At 38.9% G+C, this 24,166-nt stretch overlaps 1 protein-coding gene and 1 pseudogene across 1 annotated transcript in view; one reads left to right on the plus strand and one right to left on the minus strand.

Moving 5' to 3' along the window:
- sez6b (seizure related 6 homolog b) overlaps nt 1–24,166 on the minus strand; it is a 232,674-nt gene that overhangs the window by 177,148 nt on the left and 31,360 nt on the right. The window lies entirely within an intron of this gene.
- Nucleotides 430–23,507, plus strand: LOC146653443 (uncharacterized; annotated as a pseudogene).

The following is a 24,166-nucleotide window of genomic DNA, read 5'->3' on the forward strand; positions in this document are numbered from 1 at the left end:
TTCAGATTTGATGCGCTTTCACCTGCAGTGTGAACGTAGCCTTAGAGTTTATGTTTAAACTCAAGATTTTTTAATATGCTTTTTGGAATCGGTCAGTTAGTAATTGTTAACTGACCATGAATATGAATGTGAGCGGCATAAATGGCTTTCTATCTCTGTCTGTTGTGACAGATTAACGACCAAACATACATTCTCAGTGATGGGTACATAAGGGTGTCCATAAGTGCAACACGACACCCTATGCCGCAGGTGGATGATGGATTTTGTAATCGTATCACCAGACCTGCGGCCATATGCTCTGGACACTCGGATAAAGAGAGGGGCTGAGCTGTCAACTGATCACCACCTGGTGGTGAGTTGGATCAGGTGGTGGGTGAGGATGCAGGACAGACTTGGTGCAACTAAACGTATAGTGAGGGTGCGCTGGGAATGCCTGGCAGAGGCTGCGAGATCTTCAACACATACCTCTGGCAGAGTTTCAACAGCATTCTGAGGGAGACTGAGGACGTTAAGTCTGAATGGACCATGTTCAGCACCTCCACTGCCAAAGCTGCTGCAGACAGGCAGCAAGGTGGTTGGTGGTTGGTGCCTTGCGGCCGCAAGGTGGTTGGCACCTGTCATGGTAACCCCTTAACCAAATGGTGGACACCAGAGGTGAAGGGGTCGCTGAAGAAGGAGTCCTATTGGGCTTGGTTAGCCTATGGGACTTTGGAGGCAGCTGATAGTTACCAAAAGGCCAAGTGGAACACAGCTTGGGCAGTAGCTGAAGCAAAAACCTAGGTGTGGGAGAAGTTCGTGGGAGGCCATGGAAAAAGACTTTTAGGCTGCCTTGAAGAGATTCCGGCAAACCATCAGGCAACTCAGGATGGGAAAGTGGTGCTTTACCTGCACTGTGAATAGTGAGGGTCGAGCACTGCTGACTTCAACTGAGAACATTGTTGGGTGAACAAGATGGAACAAGATCGTGAATGCAAGCGGCAGAAATGAGCTTCCTCCACAGGGTGGCTGGCCTCTCCCTTAGAGATAGCATTCAGCCATCCAGGAGAGGCTCAGAGTAGAGCCACTGCTCCTCCACATTGAAAGGAGCCAGCTGAGGTAGTTCGGGCATCTGAAAAGGATGCCTCCTGGGCACAGTGTTCCAGGCATGTCTTACTGGGAGGAGGCCCCAGGGTAGACCCAGGACAGGAGAGATTATATCTCTCAGCAGGCCTGGGACCGCCTTGGTGTTGGAGGAGGTGGCTGGGGAGAGGGAAGTCTGGGCTTCTCTGATTAGGCTACTGCCCCCGCGACCTGGTACCAGATAAGCAGAAGAAGACTGATGGATGGATGGATGGATGGAGGATGGATGGATGGATGGATGGATGGATGGATGGATGGATGGATGGATGGATGGATGGATGGATCAGACTTTGTGGGATGTCAGTGTTTTCCTTCTTCTCATATTGTTCCACTTTCCAGCCTCCATTGTAAAATAATTAAAACAAGCAAAACCACCGAAAGTGTTTTTAGAATAAAATAAAAGGTTTTGGGGGTGGAGAGATTAGGAAAAGAGAAAAGATAAGTAAATATCTTTATACAGAGAGAAATCTGGCCAAGTTATAGAGAAAGAACAGAATTCCATTTGAGGATTCAATGCAGTAATCCCTCTTTTTTCATTCACAACCCCTACTGTCTCTCCATCTCTGGTCCATAGCACGACAGAGCTGCTGTCATTAATTTTGTAGAATGGAGTGAAGATGAGAGAGGCAATTTTCACAGCCACATATATGGAGCAAGGCCCACTTTCATCTCTCCCAGACAAAAACACAAAGATACTATCTGTTATGCCTGAAACCCATTTCTTTGTAACATTAGGGGCTGAAATGGGGTCCTTCAAAAGACCCGTGGGTCTGGAATCATAAAAAGTCTATGTGGCACTGACTGATTCACCTTCACCTTAGTGTTTTGAATCACCATCTACTAAGGAGAAACTGAGCACAGTGATGAGCAAGATGGTTCCAGTGAAAAAGACTATATTGACTGTTTTGAAGCAATTCTTCATAAGTCAACAAATAAAATTCTTTGAAGTAAATTTCAGTAAGCAGCACACTGCACTGAATTAGAATCAGAATACTTTATTAATCTCAGAGGAAATTATGTGGTCACAGTTGCTCCAAGACAGTAAGAACATATAATAACTAGGGATGGGTACCGGTTCTGACATAAACGGTAGTAACCAGACTGAAAAGCAGCTCACATTTCGGTGCTTTTTTTTTCCTGAGATGTCATACACTTTGGATTCCAGCCAATCATTTTACCTTTGCGAGCGTAGTAGGCGGGCCCAGGTACGTACGTTCTTTTAGAGCAGAGCTACAGATTAAAAACACCCAAAGTGAAGCGGTCAAAGTCTGGCTGTACTTCACAGCAAAAGATGCAAACTCAGCAGCCTGCAACAAGTGCTTTAAGCTGATACTGTGATACTGTCAAAGGAGGTAACACCTCGAATCCAATGAAACACCTGGCGACGTATAACATTTTGTTAAAAGCTGAGAAATGCGCCGTATTTGATAGCTTGCTGCGAGACCTCACACCGAGCACATCTAATGCGCGTGGGTTGCCTGTTATCTGACCCGGAGTTAGCAACATCCCCCAAGAACCCGAAGAGGAGAGTTCTGGCTCCTAGCCCTGCCAGTGTAGCAGAAATGATGACGGATGATGATGGCAGCAGCAGCCGTTCTTCTCTGCATGAGTAGCTTAATGTTGTTCGTGTGTAATTTACGTTGAGTAGGCTAACCACGTTATTACATTAATGCATGTAAGGTGAACTAGCAAACATCATCATAGCTACATGCAGCTGTCTTCTTGTTTGATGGCAGATACTCCCTTCACCCTGGCCAAAAAGGCTAAAATGACCAAAGAAAAAGTGGAAAACAGTTACACATGAGAGGTTTTTGGACAAAGTTTGTGTTTTTTCCATTGTTTAAGCACTGCTTCCAGCCAAGAGTGATACCATATATGCCCCATAGCTGCAGAAAAGGCTAACATTGTTATCTTTTTACAAAAAACAGCTGAACATGAGAGGTTTTTGGACCAATTTTGTGTTCTTCATTCTTTAAGCACCGGTTCGAGCACCATTTAAGCACCAGTTTGGTACTGGTATAGGATAAAACCTAAACAATACCCATCTCTAATAATAACAAGTTAAAGTACCAATTAAACCATACAGTATTTATTACACTATTACCAAATATTACAAAACAGCTCTAATAAATACAAAAAGCTCTGAAATATAAATATCCCTCTCTGTTACAAAAAATTGAATATAGTTGGGGCTAATTTGTTGGCAGTTAAAAATACAGTTTAACTTCTGATGAAATTCTCAAGTCGACTTTTAAGTCATTAATTAATCCATCTAAATTCCAAATAAAAAACACCGACAAACGTTTTGAATGCCAAACCAAGACTATGTACAGCTATATCAATTTACAAACTATTATTGACTAAAATGATGTTCAAGTACAATTTCAGTTTTTGTTTTTATTGCAACACATGTAGTTACTCTCATGTACAACAGATAGGGATTAAAGGAAAAAAAATAGTGTCCGTGCTAGAAGAGGAATCATTTCCTTAATTTCCTGTGTTTACACATACACGCACGTGCGCACACACACACACACACACACACACACACACACACACACACACACACACACACACACACGCACGCACGCACGCACACACACACACACACACACACACACACTACTTTTAACTCCAAAGCATCTACTGAACAAGTTGTGCATCCTGAGTAGCTGCATGTGACTGTTCAGACAACATCTGTGTTTCTGAACCAGTGAGCTCACATCACTCCACCCCACAAAACTGTCCATCACCCTGTATACAGCCAACATTAGCAGAATTGTCTGAAAGTCACTGTAGGTGGCATGAAGCTAATCTGTACCTGAAGCCTGAAGTATAGAGCACGAAGCGGAAGGGTGATAAAACCTTTTGGTCCTCCTGTATGTTGGTGTAATAGCAGATATCATGTCTTTCCTTTGCATGTGTCCTGCAATGGTTCCATCCCAAGCCTCCCTGTTGTTATTTTGTTGACTTTGTTCTCCAGCTTCACTCTTTTCTCTATACCACTTTAATTTTAAGCCACCTCTGTACACATTTGCACACTTCTTTGTTTCCACTCTTTTCATCCTAATTCATTTTCACTTTAATGTCTCTTTTAAATCCAGTTTTGCTGCTGGGAGCAGCAGACATGCTTTTGGGGGGCAACATAATCCACACAGAAGTTCCAATTCACTCTGTCAGATTGTCAGTATTGTCTCCATAAAGACTGAAAATAAAAACACAGGCAGTGGTCTCAAAGCATCTCTGTATAGTCTCCTCAGCATTCTGTTGTTACTGGGATTGCACCAGCAGTTGTGGACATAAAGAACAATTCTTCCTCGTCTTTTCTTCTTGCTCTTGCCAGGGTGTCTGAATTCTCTTACACAGTGAAAACTAGCTAATGCTTGCTTTAACCTTGAGCGGGGGTAGTGAGAAGGCAATCTGCAAGCACTCACAGACTGTCTGTCTACCTGCGTGGAGATGATTTGTCATAGGCAGCGTCAAAAACTTGTGATACAACCGGTTGGTGGGCTACTCTTGCTTATGTGGTTGGTCTGTTGGCTGGATGTAGAAAAATGTAAAGATGAAAGACAGAATTTAAAACTGATTGTTAAAACAATAAAAAACAAAACAAAAAAACACCCACAGTCACTGTCTGTACTTTTGATGCTGTATTTTTTATTTTTGATCTATTTTTTTGTACTTCTCCCATTCTTGTTGAACTCCAGCGTTTCTCCCTTCCCTGTTCTGGGCCAATTGTGAACCAGTCAGCATTTGACTGGTGATATACACGTCGAGCAACTTGCGTTTTGGATTCTGAGGGATAGCTTAAGAGTGCAGGAAATTTACGGAAATCTGTATGCAGCTGGACGTGTTTGCAGGACCATAAACTACATTTGAGTTCACAGTCAAGTCTGCATTGTTGTTTTCCTGCCATGACACACATGGCACGCTCATAGAAACTTTCTCTCTCCTTGTTAACAATCCTAGTTTGTCCATCTTGCCTAACATTCCCCATTATTATCGACAAAAGCACTGGCCAGAGCTTTCTCTTCCTCAGTCATCTTCCTTTTTGAAAAACTCCAAGATCCAAAAGTGGCCAATAGCATGCTGTTGTGGGAGTTATGGCATATGCCAATGCTGCAATGGTCAGCCAGTTAGTCAGCCAATAAGCAAGCTGTTTGATCCTGCTGCTGCAGTGTTCAACCATTGTCTATGCATGCTAACTGTATGCCTCTTAGCTTTTTGCCTAAGAATTATACACAAAGATTTTTTTTTAAAGAAGAAGAAAACAGACTAACACACATTAACTTCTTAAAGAGGCAGGCTGCCATTTCCAACTCTGTTTTAGACCAAACTTCAAATTTGCAAAGAAAATACATATTTTAAGATCTCTCCATGTTAAGCCAAAAGTTAAAAAATTTAATTTATTTAAAAGCCCTCTTTCTTGCTATTTTCCAGACATTTCAGCTGCACCTCACAGCCCTGATCAATGGATAAAAATCACAATTAGTTTTTTTTTCTGAAAAAAGTCTAAATAAATATCATTTAATATGCATTCCTTGGAAAAATGTACTTGCAGTATATTTTCATATATTTCCTTCTTAGGTTTTCAATTTAAAACCCTAAAGGCTGATTTAAGCAATAGTGAATGTTTTGATAAATCAGTGACTGATGAAAGCATTTTGTTTTTAACGGTGTCTATATGAACCTAGCCAACATCTTTGTTTAGCTGAGTTTGTAGTAAGCTGTTTCCTCCGATGCTCCTTAGTCATTTAGTAAGATTAGAAGAACATGCATGGCACACTCTTTATGATGCATATCAACTCTCCTCAAACTGTGAAAAATCATTGTGGTGCATTTAACATGTATGTATGTATTAGGTTTGTTTAATTTGCTTTTTCATCTGAATGTCCTATTATTAACATTCAAAATAAATACCAATAAAATCCTGGCTTCAGTGACAGCTGTATAAGTTTTGCTTTAGTTTCTATAGAAATGTATTTTTATTTATTACATGTACACATGATTTTGAACATAAAAAATAAGGAGAAAATACTTTACGGCAATATGATGACATACAAAAAAACACAAGCCTTAAATCAATATATGGCAGGTTTAGAAGCAATAATGTTGTTCCCTGGGAGGGGAAAAAAGACTGCAAAAGAATGGCTTTTCCTTGAAGCCAGCTCTATTTCCACTGCTGGGAACACTGCTGATTCTGCGCTGTGTTCCACATGGCTGCCCTCCTTCACCAAGCTGACAGCCACAAAAATGAGTGTTTACTGCTCTCCGGCAGAGCAAGATAAACTCACAGATGGGCCTCTCCACTCCAACAGGTCGAGAGGAGGCACCTCAGCATGGTAGAAGCTGGATGAAGATGAAGGGGGGCCTAGGTGATACAGAGTTGAAGGGAGTAGGAAGGCGACACAGATAGGTGGGTTTAGAAAGTGGCAACTGGCAACATTGGCACCAGTTCAACATCAATTGTTGTTCAATCAGGTTCTCACCAACACATTGCATAAATGCTTGCTCTGCTCTGAGGTCAACCTTATCTGCCATGTAGTTAATTTAAGTTTTAAAATACATCACCACTGTCACACTGCGTCACAAATGCCTTATAAGACATATCCTGTATCAGTTACAGGTGACTTTGTATTTTTCTACGTAAATATACACCCAAGCAACAACAAAATCCCAAACAAACAAAACCAGGAAACAAGTTAACTTTCCAAGATATCTTTGTCATTTACAGTATGTTCAAATTAACTTCATCTGATGATGTGTACCTTAAATCCTTTTCAGATAGTCAGTTATATGTTACATCATCTGGGGACTCATCACCACTGGTAAGCCTGGAAATGGAAACGAAGCTTCTAATGTGGCTAATGTTTTAAAAAAGTAATGTAATGTGTGTGTGAATGGGTGAATGACTGAATGTAGTGTAAAGCGCTTTGGGGTCCTATGGACTAGAAAAGCGCTATACAAATGCAGGCCATTTACCATTTACAGCCATTATCCACAAATGGCGAGAACATGGAACAGTGCTGAACCTTGCCAGGAGTGAACGGCCGACCAAAATTACGCCAAGAGTGCAACAACATCCAAATAACTGCATGCCTCACTTGCCTTAGTTAAGGTCAGTGTTAATGACTCCACCATATGAAAGAGACTGGGCAAAAATAATCTGCATGGCAGAGCTCCAAGACAAAAGCTACTGCTGAGCAAAAGGAACATAAAGACTCGTCTCAGTTTTGCTAGAAAACACCCAAGACTTTGGGGAAAATATTATGTGGACTGATGAAACAGAAGTTGAACGTTTTGGAAGGTGTGTGTCCCATTACATCTGGAGTAAAAGTAACACAACATTTCAGAAAAGGACCATCATACCAACAGTAAAATATGGTGGTGGTATTAAATTAATGCATGGTGGAACTTGATTAATAAAAAAAATATGGGCAAATGCTTTCGCTTTCGTCCGTCTTGCGCCGGTCCAAGAATTTCACCTCTAGCGGCACAATACGGGGCTGTTTTGCTGCCTCAGGACCTGGAAGACATGCTGTGGTAAATGGCACCATGAATTATGCTGTCTACCCAAACAACCTGAAGAATGTCCAGTCGTCTGTTTGTGACCTCAAGCTGAAGCGCACTTGGGTTCTGCAGCAGGAACAATGACCCAGAACACACCAGCAAGTCCACCTCTGAATGGTTTAAGAAAAACTTTAGAAAAAACTTTGGAGTGCCCTAGTCAAAGTCCAGACCTGAATCTATTTGGGATGCCTTGGCATGACCGCAAAAAGGTAGTTCATGCTCAAACCTTCCAATTTGGCTAAATTACAGCAATTTTGCAAAGATGAGTGGGCCAAAATTCCTCCACAGCACTGACAAAGGCTGATTGCCAGTTATCACACTTGATTGCAGTTGTTGCTGCTATTGTTATTAGGTTAGGTGGCAATCCCTTTTTCACACAGGGCCATGTAGGTTTGGATTTTTCCCCTTAATAATAAACACCCTCATTTAAAAACTGAATTTTGTGTTTACTTGTGTTATCTTTATCTAACATTTAAATTTGTTTGATGATTTGAAACATTTATGTGTGACAAACGTACAAACAAAATAGGAAAGCAGGAAGGGGACAAACACACTTTCACACCACTGTAGATAGATGTTCATGAACGGAGTCTGAAGCAGACCGTTTTTATTACTGTGGTCAATGTAAAAACTCTAAATTAATTATAAACTTAAACAAAACAAGTTTAGAACGTAAGAATATTCTAACTTTTAAATAAAAGTAATACGCCCAGTATTCTCAGTCTTATGTTTCCTGTTCAGACACAGGTGTTTGACAGGTGAATCAAACAATACAAAAGGTGTGTCTCAAAATTAAATTCCCCTTCTACTTAGTGCTTAATGTGTTTCCATTTAACTTCAGTATTAAATATGAAACAGTCTCAACATGCAACAACACAAAATGCTGTCAATGTATAAAATAATAAATATTTCTAAGAAAGCAGTTTACTTTGATGACAGAGTCTTTCTACTCTCCTGCAGGCTCCCAGCTGCAGAGCATCACACCTCTTTTAGGACCATTTGCAAACCTTCAAACAGAGAAAGAGGCAAATCTGTTACGTTTACTGGGATGAGCAGCAAACGTTCAAGGTTGAGGGGTGGCTGTAGCTCAGGAGGTAGAGCAGATCATCTTATAATTGGACAGTTGGTGGTTTAATCCCTGTTTGCTTCACTTTGCATGCTAAATATCCTTAGGTGAGATACTCCCGAGTCTGTTTCTCCATCAAAGAGTGAATGTTAGATAGAAAGCACTTACAGATAGAAAAAAGTGAATGAGGCATGTTGTATAAAGCACTCTGAGTGCTGACATAGAGTAGAAGAATAATATATATCTATATCTATATACATATATAAGAACCAGTCTGAGATTAAGGCCTTTATACACTGGATATGTGAAATATATTATTATATGATTTTTCATGCACAATATTTTGTGCATGAAAAATCTGAAATTGGGACTTCTTGATCCTGCTCTTCACAATGAATGCATTATTTAGCGGGATAAATTTGCAGGTAAAATTAAAATTTGAATAATCAGATCTGACCAATCAGACAATCTGACCAATCAGCTACAGTGCACGTGTTGCTAAATGCAACAAACAACAAATGCAAGACAAAAGTTCAAACTGTCATCCTGAAATATGTACAAAAGTGGTCGTGGTATAAGTTCTCCCCGCTGCTGCCATCTCCTATCTTGTTTTGATGAACTCGGAATGTCCACTTTCTAAGGATACTTTTTTTGGAAGTAGTGTAAGTAAGTAATGCTTTCGGTGTGTATAGAGGTTACACGACATGTTCGGATCTGAAAAATTCAGAATTTCACGTTGGTTTTTTTTGCAGTGTGTTCAGTGTACCCTTAAGAGGTAATAGATATGCACAGATGAGCAAGCTCTGTAATATGTTTTAGAGTAATATGTCCCACAGGTTCTGTGAGTGAAGGTTAAGATGGTTGTTTTCAGTCCTGGAGTGTGGCTCTTCTCTATCATTCCATCACAATAGCACCATCGATTACTAAGCCCATAAACCGTGTGTGAAATTTCTCCCTCTATTCCCTTCGTAACTGCAGGATGTAGCAGACAGCTGATCTTTCTTCTTTCAGCTTGTTTAACATGCAGTTAAACAAGCTGAAAGAAGAAGCTGTACAACTGACCTTTGTGTAATTCTGAAGTTAACAATCAGATAAATGGTTACATATAGCAGGAAAAATTCTAAGGTTTTTTTAATTTTAGTTTTTTTTATGAATCTCCTGATGTTCTGAATCTGGTTCATTTATATTTTGTTTAGTTAGGAGAAGTTTTTCTTGTGAAACATTAGCGCTAAGTGGCATTATGAAAGGTTGAAATGGAACCCAGCAGTCTGGGTTCAGTAATTTGCGCAAGAATAGTTTAATTTATGTGGAGAAGCCAGGTATGGACCTGCTCCTTAGCTAGCTAGTTAGCTAGCTAGATCATTCCATACTGTAGCATTCTTTGATTCTTTGTGTTATGGTTATAAAATGGATGACCAGAATAGGACCAGCTTTAACCTGAAACTATCACAGAGGGGATGGTAGTGGTGGTAGGGGGCCTTAGAGAGCTACACTCAGATGTGCTTGTAGCTGTTCGAGGAATCACGCAGCCTGACAAGTGTGAAATTTGAGTAAAGCCAGTGAAGTGAAACGAAAAGGACTGTTGACATCCAGAGAGTAGAGAGAGCCCAGATGAAACACAGGTGCTGTAAAATACCTTTGAACTTAAGAAGGAAAGGGACACTGGCAGCAACAAGGGTACTCAGGAGGAAAATAAGTCTTACACCTGCCAGAATTGAGGCCATCCTTGCTTTCCCACGTGCAATTTTTAATCAGTAAAGTGCGAGAGAAAGATAGCCACAGGGATTAATCGCAGAAAAACAAACAAACAAGCAGGCTGTATGTTTAGGGGTGAATTTAACTATCATTTCAAAGCCATTAGAGGAGGGTGTTTAGAAGTGGAATGAAAAGTGGCGGTATCTCACTTTGGTGTGATTAAAATACTCCCCCACTAAGCAATCTGCATATCAGAGCAGTGACCAGAATAATTCAAATATTTGAATTTGGTTCAAAGCATGGGCGGCATGTGAGAACCGCTTTTGAATCACCAGGAGTAAAAATCCTTCATTTGCCTTTTGTCTAAGAAGAAGAACTCGTAACTGTCCCATGCGTCTTATCAAGGTGTCAGACAAAACCTGGGCAGAACTACACAATGATTTCCGCAACACATAGAAGATAACTGACAGCAGACAAACGTTGATCCAGTTTGAGATGGGCATGCAATCTTGTCCCCTTGAGTCCCTCTTCTTGCTGTGACAGGCAGCCACACAGAATGGCGATAACAAAAAAGTGAATGCAGAGCTGGGAAACCCTGCTGCAGTCTGTGTGGATACATTTCTCTCAGCAGTATGCTGGTTGTGAACAAGCACATCTGAAAATCGAGAAAAGATGATGCTGGTATGACAGATTCACCAGCACTGACAACTTGTACAAATATAGAGTCAAAAGACAGCAGCAGTGCATAGCTGCTGCCTGTAGCCTTTTGTAAAATGACAACCTGAATGGCTTTCTGGTATCATTTTCATATGCTGTTTTTTACCATGTTGTCTGCATAAGATTTAACAGATGAAGAAATGTTTTTGAGTAGCTGACGGTATAGTTGATTCACAATCATACACATTTATTTTTTGATAGATTTTTTACAATTTAAAGTGAATGTTAGATACAATGTTATTTTTGTTTGTTTGGTTGGTTGTTTATTAATGTTGTTAGACAGACCCTGTTAGATTTTGTTACAAAAAAAGCTCTGAAACACGTTAAAGCCTTTGCACAGTGTTTATGCATTTGGAAACTGCTTTTCAGTCAGTCTGCACTCAGTCGGACCCCCTTCAGTTAACACAAACGTGTGTAGTAATGTTCATGATGTCCTAAAGTCTATAAACTCAATTAACGTTACACTACTGTCACACTTATTTTTGATGTAAACTACTCAAAAATTGTGTATGCCAAATTCAACTGAGAGCTCTAAATGCAGCTTCATGACTTTTACCTGCCTTATTAGCAGTGAAAGCAATAAAGCTTTAATTCAAGCAGATAAGAAAAGTTCCACTAAGATATAATAATGCTGCATAAATATGTATATGTGTATTTTATAAATACATAATCAATATACAAAGACTTTTGATGGCAAAGGTTTCACTGTGTTACAGTATTACTTCTTTATTCCATCTGGCTGAAACTAACCAGAAGCATGTATTTACATTCACAAAAAATTGCAGAGCTCTACTTCAGCTGTGATGAAAACATTCTTAATTCATGCCAGCAAAGTTCTGGGTCTAACTCAAGAAAGCAAACACAATTACCAAATCAATTATGTTCCGCTGATTACTCTTGATTTATAATTACTGAGCTCAGGGCCCACTCTGCTTTTCAGCATTAATTCAATAAGCTTGTGTGCACGGCAAACTGCTTTGCACTCAGTCTGAGTTGATTGGCTTGATTGGCGGTTGGCAGGCTGTTGGCAGGTTCAGGTCCATGTCCTTTATTGCCTGTCTAACAAACAAGAAGGCCCATACTTATACAGTTGGACTGGCAATCTGAGATAGCAGAAGTTTACACAGTGGGAGTGCTGGAAACAGAAGCTACTTTGCACTGGTGAGATGAGCAGTGAGAAAAGCAAGACAAAAGACACAGCTCTGAAAACAAACTATGGTAGGAATGGCTTTCTATCAGTTCTTTTTTGGACTAGCACATTATAGGCAGGCAGAGAGTTGTCAATAGTGTGTGTGTGTGTGTATATATATATATATATATATATATATATATATATATATATGAGAGAGAGAGAGAGAGAGAGAGAGAGAGAGAGAGAGAGAGTCCTCCTCAAAGACAAGTCACAGGAGTCACAGGAGGACAGAAGTATATCACAATTTGAAAGGAGAGCAACAATAGATCAGTTACAGACTGAATAAATAATTCAGTCTGCAGCATCAGCAAAGCAGATTTTTATGAAGCCTCAGAAGTCAAGGTGACACCTGCAAGGAAAAATCACTCTGTCAACTTCATGTAACTCAAAATGTGATTTTTTTCACATGACATTACTCTGTCAAAAAATAAGCATTTTAATAAAAGGAAATTTTTAACTCACAAAGTTGAAAAGAGGACAAATAAGTCTTTCAAGGACTGCAAGTCCTTGTCCCAGTGTGAACAACTCACCCAGGAGGCATTCACGAGGCATATATCAGATACCCAAACCACCTCAACTGGCTTCTTTCGATTTGGAGGACCAGCAACTCTACTCTTGAGTCCCTTGAGTCCAGGGTGGCTGGCCTCTCCATCTCTAAGTGAGAGGCCAGCCACCCTTCGGAGGAAGCCCATTTCCACCGCTTGTATCCACAATCTCGCTATTTTGGTCACTACCCACAGCTAGAGACCATAGGTGAAGGTAGCAACATAGATCGACTGGTAAATTTAGAGCTTCTCTTTTCTAACCAAACACAATGCTGAAATAGCCCAAAAAGTGTGACACCTTAAGAAGCTGATCGTAGACAACATTTTTACAAATGACATTGAAAATAAGACTGTAAGTGGACTCCTGATTAACGACATAAGTGACCAGTAAGAACAGAAGAAAGAATGAATGCATTTAAAAAAGATTTATTGAAAGAGAACTGGGGTGAAGTATATCAGGAACATGACGTTAATAGTGCGTATAATGAATTCCTTAGAATATTTACATTACTGTACAATACCAACTGTCCAATAAAGCAATATAGTAGGAAACATAAATATATGAGCTGTCCATGGATAACAAAAGGTCTGCAAAATGCATGTATAAAGAAAAATGCTCTATACAGAGATTTCTTAAGAAAGAGAACTAAAGATTCTGAAATCAGATACAAAAGATATAAAAATAGGTTAACTAATATACTTAGATATAGTAAAAAGGAATACTATATGAAGCAATTAGATATAAATAGAAATAATAATAAAAGATTATGGGAAATACTGAACAGTGTTATAAAATGTGGAACTGGACAAAAGAGCTATCCCAAGTATTTCATTTGTAATGACCATGAAGAATATAATATGGATGTTGTGGCAAATAGTCTCAATGAATTCTTTGTAACTGCTGGACCAAATTTAGCAAGAACAATCACTCATCCTGGGAAAGCACAGGAAAAACCGGATACACTGATAGACAGAAATCCATATTCTATGTTTCTCACAGACGTTGATGAAAATGAAGTTTTTGAGATTGTTAAAAAATGTAAAAATCAGAAATCTTTGGATTGTAATGATATTGATATGATAATGGTTAAAAGAGTCATTGAGGCTATTATAAAACCATTTACATACATCTGTAATTTATCATTTCAAACTGGTCGATTTCCAGACAGAATGAAAATAGCTAAAGTTATACCTCTATACAAATCTGGCAACAAACACCATTTCACAAACTACAGGCCTGTCTCTTTACTACCTCAATTCTCAAAAATTCTTGAAAAACTGTTTAAAAACCGACTGGAACAATTTCTAGATAAACATAAACTACTCACGAGAGTCAATAGGGTTTCAGATCAAGCAGATCAACATCATCGGCACTATTAGATTCAATAGAATACATCACAAATTCCATAGACAAAAAGCAATATGTGGCTGGGTTATTCATAGACTTGACACAATAGATCATGATATATTAATAAGAAAACTGGAATGTTATGGTGTCAGAGGGGTAGCTTTAGATTGGGTCCGGAGTTATTTAATGACAGGAAGCAGTTTGTGAAAATAAATGGTGGTTGCTCCTTATGTATGGACATTGCTTGTGGTGTACCCCAAGGGTCAGTTTTGGGTCCAAAATTCTTCAACTTGTACATTAACGACATCTGTAAAGTGTCCAAAGTATTAAAAATGGTTCTCTTTGCTGACGATACAAACATCTTCTACTCTGGTGATGATCTGCAGAATTTATTGGAGGATATGACTAATGAAATAAGTAAAGTGAAGTTCTGGCTTGATAAAAATAAATTATCATTAAATTTGAATAAATCTAAACTGATGTTATTTGGAAATAGTAGTTTAAATACAAATGCAAAGATTCAAATAAATGGTGTTGATATTGAAAGAGTCAGTGAAAATAAATTTCTGGGGGTAATAACAGATGAAAAACTTAACTGGAGAGCTCACGTAAGATATATTCATTCCATAGTAACACGAAGCATTGCAATACTCAACAAGGCAAAGCAGGAATTAGACAGAACATTACTTCATATTCTCTACTGTTCACTGGTTTCACCATACTTAAGCCATTGTGCAGAGGTCTGGGGCAACAACTATAAAACCACATTACATTCACGTTTTACTCTTCAAAAAAAAAGCAGTTCGAATCATCCACAGTGCAGGTTACAGGAACATACAGACTCACTATTTTTGCACTGAAATATTGATATCTTGTGAAATTCCAAACAGCACAAATTCTATTCAAAGCAAAAAATAATGAACTGCCAGGTAATACTCAGAGTATGTTTTTTGGTTTTTTGGTTTTTTTTGAACGAAGGAAGCTATAATTTAAGGGGTTTTTGTAACTTCATAACAGGGAAGGTACGTACTACAAGAAAAGGCTTTTGTGTTTCTGTTCATGGAGTGAAACTGTGGAACAGTCTGAATATGGAATTGAAGCAATGTCCAAACATAAAACTGTTCAAAAAGAGTTATAAAAATATGATCTTCTCGAACTACAAAGAAAGGAAACATATTGAAATTAAGTGAATGTCTCTATTTAAAAAAAATTATGATGTGATATTGTAGTATATAGTATATATTATATCAGAAATCTGTTGACTATTCTTATTACAGATTATATCGTGAGGAAGCTGACTAAATATTAACTTGTGGTAAAGGGATGGGATTAAATAAGTGTGTACTTCTTCCCACTCCCTTTCAACATGTAAATGAATCAGAACAGTAGCAATATTGAAATGTATTGACTTTTGTATAGTATTTTTTTCTCTCTTATTTTAAATGTACCTGTATACTGTTTACATGTTTGAAATAAATTAACAATCAATCAGTCAAGTTGTTCTGACTTCTATCTTCTGTCAACATCTCACACATACACACACACAGCACTCACAGCAAGGCAATGGAGACATTACGGTGAGTGATGGGCCACACCAGGCTCTCTACTCCACCACCTGTGCACATTAGAGACAACTCCATTTGCTCAGCACACCTCAGCAACACTCCTATAGTGAAAAAATACATGTACAGCAAAGAATTTGGATTCCACAATTCTGACAGTTAAAAGTCAATGTGTATATGTTCTGTTCTTTTTTATTGTCATCTTTTGTAAAGATGTTTTAGTCCAATATCATCTTGTTTCATCCACCAGACTAAGCATTGTCAGCTTCATTAGACACCTGAATGACAAGTTCATATATCCATACCGTGACTTGGTATTCTTCTTACACAGACACCCTGCTGCTGGCTCATCTAAAGTCTGCATGCATTTCTAGCTGCCTGACCACATCAGTATATTGACTTTGAGTACTTGCTATGGAGCAAGCCCCAAAAACACTCCTGGCTTCCATCACAGAAGAATCCTTCTACGTTAACGCCACAGAAATGCTTTTAGGACCAAATAGCTGCAAAACACTGGAACAGCCACATATTCAAAATGTGGGGCTTTCTTTAAAAAAACCTTCCCAACAAATACTTTTCTTTAATTTTCTTCTAAAGGTGAGTAAGTAGAAATTTAAGCAGTCACCTGACTCACTTGTCCCTGCACCAAAGTAATAATATTTTTTTACACCTACCTATTAATTTCTTTTACCTAATGTCCTATTGTGAAATTATATTCCCCCAATATTTACTGCTATAGATGCTATCTGTGATCGTTTCAGTCATCTCAAGTTTACTTAGAGCAGGATAAAGAAAACAGAATAAGTTTGCGGTGAAAGCTTTGTGCTTTACTTATAATGTATTTTGTGGACAGTCACAGTACCTGGTGGTTATGCTTAAGAATGTAATGATAGGTCAAAGTATGGCTAGTGCGTCATACCTTGGACTGACATGAGCTCGTTTTAATTATGATGCAGTGTACATGCTTCCAAAAATACATTTACATTTTTTACATTTGAAGAGAAAAATCTCATAAAATGACGAAATGGAGCCTAACAGGCAGTAAGTAATCAACAGTTCACAGCTATAGAGGAAACACAGGTGCCCAAACAGAAGTTAAGTAATGCTGCTGTTTTGTCTCAGTAAACACAAGAGCCTTAATGGGATTTCACGATTATCTTCCAAAGCTAGATACTGCAAATCTCCTACAGAGCCCTGAGTACAGGTAGTGAATGATAATGAAAACACAGGCACAGGCTGTAGAACTGGTCAAAAGACAAATTAAGTTGCAAACACTGCTCTATGGTCAAATTGTCTGTGTCCACTGAACAGGGAAAGAAATGTTACTTAGCCAAATTGGGACTGGAAAGAAATGCATGGCAAAGGAAAACCCTGAACACTTGTTCCCTACAATGAAGTGATCTGGTGCCTCCATGAAATATATATTATATCATAATTATATGCATATATGTATTTCATTAGGGTAGGTAAGGGTTACTTTCCAGAGTATTCTTGTGCCTTTGCTGCTATAAAAAAACATCCCAGAAATTTTGCTAAATATTCCATCTACACAGTTTGATAATAATATGCCCTATAAATACAATATACTGATTATCACAAGGATAATATCACAGTGAGACAATATGTAACAGACTGTAGATGTATCAAGTTTGCTCACAAAGTACTAGCAAGAGCTGCTATTTCACCAGTGTAGACATACACTCTGTTTTGTTTGTGTCTTTGTTTTTTTCAGCTCTGACAATACATGTATACACTCGGTTGGCCTCAAAGTCTTTTCTCATTTCTGTGTTATGTCTGTCATGTCTGCTCTGCTTTTCCTGAGAAAGATTAATTCTTGGATTTCTTACCTTGATATATTTATAATCATATTTGAATCATTTAAAGCTTTTCAGAAAAATATTTACCTTTTGCAGTTCTTCAGCAAATATCCACTAATGTCACTTGCCTGTTAATGATAGTTTAAATAAAAGACAAAACGCTAATGTCTGCAAAGTGATGTGACTTGACAGCTAATAAATAAACATTTGTGTAGAATTTAGTCTGGAGATTTAACTATGTAACAGGGAAATACTGCAAAAAGACTTATTTGTCCATGTTTGTCTTATCTTGAGTTTTTCCAGTAGAACACTGTGGGTCATCTCTCGGTCATTAGAACACCACATTAGAAGCTTCATTTAAAGTCCAGCTAGTGTTAGTGAGCTGTGTTTAAGGTATGAGTAAAGTCCTCTGGATCTGTGCACTGTGCAATGATTCCCTTTAATTAAACTGAGTACTGAGCCGACCAGAGGTCTCAAGGGAAAATCCACTGGTCACAGTCAGCTCAAAAAGTCAAACACTGTCACAAGCCAAAGATCTGCTGTAAAGCTCATTAATCTAGTGCAACCTATTTACTGTGAGCCCAAATCCCACCTTTAGGGATTTTGGCTGACCAGTATTCCTTATAATGATATTTGACCTAAAATTTTCAGGGAGATGTAGCGCCTCTCTTTTCACACTATTAAATCAGAAGTCCACCTAGTGCAAGGATGTCAAACTAATTATACATCATGGGTTGCATATATCCCACTTTGATATTAAGTGGACTAGAGCACTAAATCTCACTTTCCAATAAATGTAAAGTTTAAATACACATTTAGCTACAAACAGCTTTCTAATCTATCATATCACTCTATGTCACCCTATGAATTAATTAACCGATATCAAATTCCTACTAATGACTGGACAAAGCCGAATTGAAAGACAACAGAGAGTTACTAATCACAACAGCAAAGGAACAAGCTCTGAGCACAAGATCCATAGAGCCTGGGGTCTACCACATCAGACAAGACCCCAGGTGCAGGCTGTGTAAAGATGCCCCTGAGACAATCCAGCACATAACAGCACAGTGCAAGATACTAGCAAGCAGGGCATACATGGAACCCCATAACCAAGTGACCGAGATAGTATACAGAAACATCTGTGTTGAATATGGCCTGGAAGTCCCGAGGTCAAAATGGGAGAATCCTCTATGGTGGTTGAGAATGACAGAACTAACATCCTGTGGGACTTTGTGATACAGACAAACAAGCTGGCAAAGATTCTGTGCAGGACCCTCAAGCTCTTCCAACTCAGGCCCTTTTGTAGAGGGTCCGAGCTGAAAGGATAAAGACGGCCTGCTCTGCAGTCGGTTGTATTACAAGCTCCATTCTGTCTGACATCACAGGTTAAGTTTATTGCTTTTGCTTTTATGTCATACCAGGAGGTAGGAATATACCATCCCTGATCTGGTGGGCTGCATTTCAAGTGTCAAACCAAATCTGACCTCATATAAAACACACCTGACACCTTGCTGCTGCAACCTTTGCACACCCAAGTCTTTACACTTCTAAATAAAATTCATAAAGTCGATTTCTCCAGCAGTCATTCTGTCTAATTCTGTGTTGAACAACCTGAAGGGTCAACAGTTTAACACAGTTGGAGTCTAACAGAAATTTATGCTTCTAACAAGCGGCTTCTTTTACAGATATAAAATGAACATCAACTGTGTATTGTAAGAACACCTGGACACCAAAAGCTAGACTGAACAGACTTCTTGTATTCAAACTCTTACTCCTTTGTTTAGTGTAACACTTTAGTAGTTAAAGCAGATCAGAATCAAAGCAAGAACACTCATAAGAAATATTTTTTAACATTTCTTCACAGACTGAAGAAAACCAATGAAATATTACTAAAACTGAATTACATTTTAAGTTTGATGACACAGAATGCAGGACACATAAGCTACTGAACAAAAGATAAGCTTTAATAACTGATTTGCAGATTTATTTGAAACAAGAATCCAGAATACAGACATGAAAGAGGAAAGGAACAGAAAGAAACAGAAAACAATTAGTGATGACCAGTGATGGGAATAACGATGTTACTAACGGCGTTACTTTTTTCAGTAATGAGTAATCTAACTAATTACTATTCCTATCGTTACAACGCTGTTACAGTTACTAACAAGAAAATGCGGTCAGTTACTATTTTTCAACAAACAGACGGTTGAAGCTGTGTTCAGTTTATGTCATCTTATATCAGTTGCACGGAAGTAATCTGTAAGTAATCTGGGCGCTACAGCTTTAACCAGCTGCGTGCGCTCCTGCGGACGGTAATCACGATCACTGTCTAGCACAGAGGTTCCCAAACTTTTTTTGCTAGGCCCCTCTTTGTTTTACAAAAAAAATGTTCGCCCCCTACGCGCGCACACACGCACACAAAAACACATCCTCCAACCACACACACCCATATTTTGCTCCATTGCGGTTTATTTCACACCTCAAACATTTGGTGAACAATTAAGCAAATACAAGTAATCTGTAATAAAATAAACTACTAACTCTTTTACGCTACGTCCACACCTACACGGGTATTTTTGAAAACGCAGCAGTTTCGTCCACACGTAAACGGCGTTTCGAATCACCAAAAACTGAGATTAAAAAAAGCTGAGTAGTTGGTCATTACAACAAGTGTTTGTGAACTAAAAATCAAGAATGTGGGATACTGTTTGTCCGTGATTTGAAGAGCCCAGCGCTGCTCCTGACGAAGGGAAAACCAATTCTGCAGGGAGACCTACCTCGGCACTTGTGCAGGTGAAACCAAAGGGAAGATATGCTTCACCATATTTTCTAGTCTTTGGCTTAGAATGAAGTTGGTTTGGAAACATATTCAGCTATGCTTCATCTCCTGCTTTGCGTTTGTGTGGGCGCCCCGTGCTAGCAGTGTCCAAGCGTTGTTTTTCTCCCCCCCCTTTTCATACGCGCCACCCCTGCAATGGCTCTGCGGGCCCCCCCTAGGGGGCAGGCCCCACACTTTGGGAAGATCTGGTCTAGCACAACACACAACACAGACTGATTTCAAAATTACCGGTCATTTCTAAGATTTTAGAAAAGGTTGTGGCTAAGAAGCTTATAGCTGTTCTAGATGATTACAGCGTTCTGGATAAATTCCAATCCCGTTAAATTCAGGATCCAGTTTAAGGTTTTGACCTTGACTTTCAGGGCCCTGCATGGACAAGCACCAACATATATAAGTGAACTTTTGCATCCATGCATTCCCAGCAGGTCCCTGAGGTCATGTGACCAGGGCTTGCTTGCTGTCCAGCACACGAGGCTGAAAACAAAAGGCGACAAAGCTTTTGGAACTGTGGCCCCCAGATTGTGGAACTCTCTCCCTTTGAGCCTGAGATCTGTGGACTCAGTGGTCGCTTTTAAAAAACAGCTAAAAACCCATCTTTTTAAACTTGCTTTTAGTTGATTTTTATTTTTAGGTTTTAGCTTCTGTGAAGCACTTTGTGATTTTTATCTTGAAAGGTGGTATATAAATAAAGTTTTACTTACTTTTACTTACTTACCTGGAGCTAAGGGGGCAAAACAATCGTGTGAGTGCTGCTGTTTGACTGAGGAAGAATAAAGTAGTCGTGGTAAGCCAGTCACACGACCACTTAAAGACAAAGCAACAAGATGATATATTCCAGTTTTTAAATTGTGTTGATAGGCCACGTAAAACCACAGTCATGATAAACAATATATACGTGGCGTTTTTACTGTCTAAGGACAGCGCTAGCAAGCACTCTCTGCTTATGACCAACCCCCCCCCAAAAAAAAAAAAACAGGGGAAGTTTTAGGAGTGACAGAGAGAGAGAGAAGAGAGAGAGAGAGAGAGAGAGAGAGAGGGAGAGAGAGAAAGGGAGAGCAAGTTTTGAGTTGTGAGAAATTTGTAACATTTAGCATGTTTGGAGTGTGTAGTTAATGTGTTGTCTTGTAGTTAGTGTGTAGTGTTGTGGATAGTTTTGTGTTGTGTGTCAGAACAATGAGGCGACTGCTGTCTCCAGGTAGAAACAGGAGTGATACACCTGCTGCTGTCAGACCTGCAGGTATCAGGCTGTGACGTTCTCCTTTATAGTGGACAGAAATAATTTTTTTGGAGTGGCACAAATAATTTGTGTGGCATCTTATTGAATGCAGAACAGCTGATTGTTCTGTAAATACTTTGAAATGGTTATTTAAAAAATCAAGGTAAAAGGTAAATGGATGCAAATAACTTTGTTGTTTGCAAAACGTGTGCATAGGATTTTAAAATTAACAATTTATATTTGCATTTAAAGTTATCAAATATGATTCATTAAACATGTTTGTGGTTGTTACAGTAAAAGTACTTTTTCTACTCGGATTTTATGTTTTTTGTCTGATTTTAGATCAATTGTGGTAATACAGTATGTCAAAATGAAAACATAACTGTAAATTCAGACACGTGAGGCTGTGCTGATGATACCAAACAAGGCTAAGTAAATAATTTTTAAAGGTAAAATGTGGAGGGAAAATCAAAAGTAGTTAAAAATGGCCAATTATACCCTGGACCAAAGAGGGTTAAACAATTTTTTTTAAAGTAACGCAATAGTTACTTTTCAAGTAATTAATTACTTTTAGAATATTGTAACTCAGTTACTAACTCAGTTACTTTTTTGAAGAAGTAACAAGTAACTATAATTAATTACTTTTTCAAAGTAACTTGCCCAACACTGGTGATGACATACAAAACGGGAATAAGATGCAGGTGAAAGTAATCAACAGGTGTCAACAGACAGGAAGCAAAACTAACACAGGACAAAATCTTATTCTCAAAGTAAAACAGAGAAAAACAAGAGAGTAACACTTAACAAGAGAACACAGGGTGTCAAAAGTATAAACACAACCCAAAGACATGCATTTAGTGGGGTTAATCTTTGCTCTCTCTGTGGTAGAGTATCACTTCCTGCTCATGTTCAAACACACAGTCATGTTTTTGTGCAGCTTATCTGTGTAGCCAGTTTAATTAAACTTTAACTTAAAATTTAACTTACAGATAGATTACTTTTTGTTTCATAGTGAGTGTAATCTTCACGTGCTTCATCTGAAGCATACTCTGTGTATTTACTGTGTCTTTAGCGATTTGCTAGCTTAGCTTAGCTCTTAGCCAACTCTCTAGCAGCATGGCCTCTTCATCTGTCCCTCCTGCACTTTCCTGCTCATTGTCCTAGCGGTCATCCTTTGACCGCTAGCTCTCCCCCAGCAGATTGTCACGAACAGGATGGCTGGCTGATGGTGAAGAGGCAGCATAGTCTTAAACAGAAGCCCCTAGTACACCACCAACCTGTTCATGTGTCTAGCCGTTTTTCCCCACTCAGCGACACACCCACTGGGGATCAAACTCTGGTAATTGGTGATTCTGTTCTCAGACATGCGAAGCTAGAGACACTAGCAACCACAGCCAGTTGTCTTCCAGGGGCCAGAGCAGGTGGCATTAAGGGAAATTTAAAACTGTGGCTAAGGGTAAATGTAAATTCAGGAAAATTATAATTCACATTGGCAGTTATGACACCCAGTTGCGTCAATCAGAGGTCACTAAAATTAATTTTGAACCTGTGTCTAACTTTGCCAAAACAATATTGGAGTCTGTAGTTTTCTCTGGTCCCCTCTCCACTCAGACCAGGAGTGACATGTTTATTCGCATGTTCTCCTTAAATTGATGGCTGTCTGAGTGGTGTCCAAAAAACAACGTGGGCTTTATAGATAACTGGAAAACTTTCTGGAGGAAACCTGGTCTTGTTAGGAGACAAGGCATCCATCCTACTTTACACCGAGCAGCTCTCATTTCTAGAAATCTGGCCAAATATATTAAACCCTGCAAAACGTGACTATCCACAGTTGCAGTCTTACATGCCTCTCTGCAGCTTCTCTCCTCCCATTATCCCCCCAAACCCCCATCCCCTTAGACAAAATCTGGGATCAGACTGTGTTTTAACTAATGGAAAGGTTTCCACATTTATTTTGAAAATTTGACTAATTTTAATTTGGTAGAATTGTGTTCTTTGCTTGCTTTAACCCTTTCACGCATAGTGGTCACTATAGTGGACAGCTATTCAAAGGCTGTTTTCTTGTATTTGTATCAGAGTTGATGGTATACTTGCACATAAACCACTACACTGGACACTAATGTGTCTCTCCATACACATCAATTGTCCACCTGAGTGGACATGTAAAAACCACTCTTTGAAAAGTACATGTTTAAGAAATTGAAGTTCAAAAATCTTTTTTTCATGCCTAAAAATGAATAAAAATACTTAAGAAAAAAAAAATCCTGATTGAGGTTGTCATGCATGCATGACAGGGTTAAAGTACTTTCTTATTTCTCTCGCATTCTGTTCTGGAACAGTTGATAAGTTCATATATAGGCTCATGACATATTTTAATGGAATGTATGAAATGAAGTGAATACAGACTTAATAGCAATCTTTAATTGCATCAGATATCCTGTTAAATATTGATACATTCACTATATATGGCTTTAAAGCAC

The sequence above is a fragment of the Rhamphochromis longiceps genome, linkage group LG14, assembly GCF_057381845.1.
Source record: "Rhamphochromis longiceps isolate RC_006_pf linkage group LG14, R_longiceps_female_GT1.1, whole genome shotgun sequence".
Classification (NCBI taxonomy): domain Eukaryota; kingdom Metazoa; phylum Chordata; class Actinopteri; order Cichliformes; family Cichlidae; genus Rhamphochromis; species Rhamphochromis longiceps.